Raw genomic sequence first — 3717 nt, 5'->3', positions numbered from 1 at the left:
CACTAAAATTCAAAAATACAAAAACATTTTTCTCATTTGGCTACATTTGTAGCCGTGTTACTAATATTTTTTCCTTTGAGTTTGTGTGTGCAAGTTAACATGGGAGAAATCCTAAGGGTTACATTAAAGCAATTGAGTACTCCGGGTGCATACAAGTATGAGAGCGGGATTGCTCCATTATTGATCCCGGATAGTGAATTTAAAATCAAACCGACAATAATAGCTTTGATTGAAAGACGGCAATATAGTGGAGGAGTAAATGAGATCCCCTTAAATCATCTTAAGGAATTCGAGAAATGTTGCAACACAATTAAGGTGAACGAGGTTGCTCAAGAATTCATAAGGCTCAAGCTATTTCCTTTCTCTCTAATTGGAAGAGCTTAAGAGTGGCTAGACAAGGAAGTGAAGCCTAATTCTTTAAGAACTTGGGATGAAGTCACCAAGGAATTCCTTTCCCGTTTCTTCCCTCAAAAGAAAAAGGTGGAGGCAAGAGCTTTGATTCAAGGTTTCAAGCAAAAATCTTGTGAAATCCTTTATGAAGCATGGGAGAGATATAAAGAGTATCAACGCGTGTTTCCTCACCATGGAATCCCCACTTACCTAATAATTCATATTTTTTGTGGCGGTTTGAGTCCTCAAGGGAGGGCAAGTCTTGATACCAGAGCCGGAGGCCCAATCATGAACATGACCGAGGAAGAGGTTGTAGATATCATAGAGGATGTAGTTAGAAACTACATGGAATGGCAAGATGGTGAGAAAGAGCCGATAAACAATAGTAGTACTATGGGATGCTCGATGGAACAACTCAATGCTATCAACAATTTGTCGACTCAAATTTTGGACTTAGGAAATGAGGTAGTTTCTTTCAAGTGGACTCGTCAAATGGCTCCCACTGCAGCACGGGTCCCTGTAAGACCGGGAGGTACGGGTAGTTAATATATGGTTAGATATCCCCCCTCATGACATGTAAATCGTACACTTGCCTAGCATAATAGTCATAGCCTAAAACAAAATTGTACTCCAAAGGTGAACAATTTAGAGCATTCGCTATGGAATCAATTTTTGCATGCAAAATAGTCAAGTCAATAGTAGAAATAGTAGAAGAAGAGGGAGGAGTCAAGGATGTACCTCTCCGAGATGAAGTGGGAGCAAGAGGAAGATATGGATTATGCCGGAGGTTAGGCAACAGAGCTCTCTTGAGGGATTTATCAATCGGCACCTTATTAGGTCTCCATGGAAGAGGGGTGTCCACACATCTAACCATAGCCTCGAGGTTAGGGATGGGGCACCAATCCGTAGTCCTTGTAACTTTCCAAATGTAAAAGTTTTCTTTGGTGGTGCGCTCCAAAAATCTTTGATTTATCATGGCATAGATGCTTAAGAAGTGGTAAGTGTTTTGGGTGTTTTTGTCCCTCGGGAGAGTTAAAACTCGAAGTCTTGTTGAGAAGCGATTGTACCTACAAAATAACGGAGACTCTGGGTGGTTGGAGCTCCACCTCCAACGATCAAGTTAGAACGTGTTGGAGTAGGTGAAAAGTGCGGAAAAAGATAAAGGTGAGATCCTCTCGGATTCCGAGATTAGGAGATTTCTCTGATGTAAGAGAATGTCAGCGATAGTGTAATAAATCAATCTGTCCCACAAAAGGGGGAAATCTCCCTATTTATAGGGTCATTTTAGATAAGGGTGTCCTTACGCATGTCATTTGACCTAGATTTGGTGGGCTGCCCGCCCTTTTGGCGGCTTTTTGGGAATTGGGCCTTTGAAAACCGTCATTCCTTTTTATGACAGTTGGTTCTACGTGTCATTTTGTAAGTGGCCCAATTAAGAACAATATAGGGTGGACACATGTCCTATTCTCATTAGGCCACGTGGCGGGGTAATTTTACCTAAAACATTTGCCCCTCATAGATGTGACATGGCGGGCCATGTGACATATCTGACACTTGTCACTCACATAGCGGTGGAACAGTAATTACTGTTCACCTTTTGGGGGATTTACCAGGATGCCCCTAGAGTTACCCCTCTATAAATATAAACTTTGCCCCTTACATTTTTGCTCATTTACGAAAAAGTCTTGAGAGAATCTGATAGAATCTTTGACTTTTCTTTGAAAAAGCACTTCCGTCTGCCGCTGGCTACTTGCCTTCAGACCTAGTCGGCTTGTTCAACTTTAGCACTACCTCTTTCAGGTAACGTCCTGCTCTTTTCTCTCTCTTTTCAATTTCCTTTCAGTTCGCTTGTGTTCGTTCTTGTAAAAAATGGTATCACAAACATACACGGTATGACCTAAGATAGCTGTCAGCCGGTCACCTAGGACGGCTGAATCTAGAACTAGGGGTGCCGCCTATCCTGAACTGCTCTCGCCAACGAATCCGTCTATGTATTTGCGGGACAATATGGCTAGAACAAAAAGGACAACCCGACCGCCTAGTGATGAAGAGGACGAGAGTCCTATCAGGGTGCCCAGAAGCGAGGTATCTTATTACCCATCCGGCGTCCCAATGATGCTGACTGACTCGATAATGAGTGAACAAGAAAATGCTCCTAGTGAATAGGCATCCGGCTTTAGAGAGGATTCGTCTCAGTCGAATGCTAGCTCAGACGGCATCAGAAGTGAGGAGGAGCCGCCTGTAAAAGCTGAGGAAGGCTCTGAGGAAGGGGCCGCCTCTGTCGAGCGAGGCCAGGAAGAAAATAATTCTTCCCTTCAAGAAAAATTTACTCCTGACTTCACCCATATATCCGCATCTACCTAGAGAACCATGTAGAAACACTTGGGTGATTTCCGGGACACCTATGTCATGGGTGCCGGCTATTAGATAAATGTTCCGGCCCTTGACGATTCAGTCGCCTGGCCGCTTGACCAGAGCTATGGAGATAGATGCTTTGGGTGCTATGCGGCCACAATACAAGCGGGCCTTAGGTTTCTGTTGGATCCGACAATTTAAAAGATCCTGGGCGGGTACCGCCTGGAGATATGGAAACTAGCTCCTAATTCTTGGGTTAATATTCTAGGATTCGTAGACGCCTGTAGGATACAGGACGTTGAGCCTAGCTTTAAGGCCTTCGCCCATATGCATTACCTAAGCAAAGCTCCCGCATTAGCCGGCCTCGGGTGGTTCACCTTGACATGTAACAAAGGTTACATGATGACTTTAGGGAAAGAAAACAAATGGAAGGATTAAAGAAACAAGTTTTACATTTTTTTTTCCCTTGATACCATCCGAAACCGAAAGTATAATTCATGGAACCAATATCCCTACCTCTTAGGATAGAAAGCCATTCTCCCGCCCGTGCTAGACGAAGGTTGGGACCAGATTTTGACGCCTAGTCTTTTTAAAGTTGACCTAAAAATGGTTAAGAGGGGAACCGAGAAAGAGATTATCCCTAAAAGCTATATCCCAGAGTTCAACTGGCTAACTGATCATTTCTATTTGGTCGCCTGTGGCCTTATTAGTGAGAAGGGAAGAGGTGGGCAGTCGCCTGAGTCTTTGCATAGTTAACATTTATTTTTTACTAACATTTCATTCGGCCTGTTGTAGAAGAAGCCATGTCTCAGCTTGATCCGAACAAAAAACCAGGAGGCAGCGCCTCAGCTTACCGCCAAATAATGAAGCACAAAATCAAAGTGTTCAAGAAAGAGTAGCTTGAGCATGTAATTTTTCTACATTTGTCTTCATATCGTTGGCCTTTTTCTTCAAACTTCTCATTTTAAAGTT

At 43.2% G+C, this 3717-nt stretch overlaps 1 non-coding gene across 1 annotated transcript; it reads right to left on the bottom strand.

The window, feature by feature from the left end:
- Nucleotides 1-484: 484 nt before the first annotated feature.
- LOC145565165 (small nucleolar RNA R71) lies at nucleotides 485-590 on the bottom strand. The gene has a single exon (XR_014094979.1). It is a non-coding gene; the product is annotated as a small nucleolar RNA R71 (small nucleolar RNA).
- Between the last annotated feature and the right edge of the window lie 3127 nt (nucleotides 591-3717).

Source organism: Chenopodium album, chromosome 1 (assembly GCF_948465745.1).
Source record: "Chenopodium album chromosome 1, dcCheAlbu1.1, whole genome shotgun sequence".
Taxonomy (NCBI): domain Eukaryota; kingdom Viridiplantae; phylum Streptophyta; class Magnoliopsida; order Caryophyllales; family Amaranthaceae; genus Chenopodium; species Chenopodium album.
This window is presented reverse-complemented; position numbering and strand designations above follow the sequence as displayed.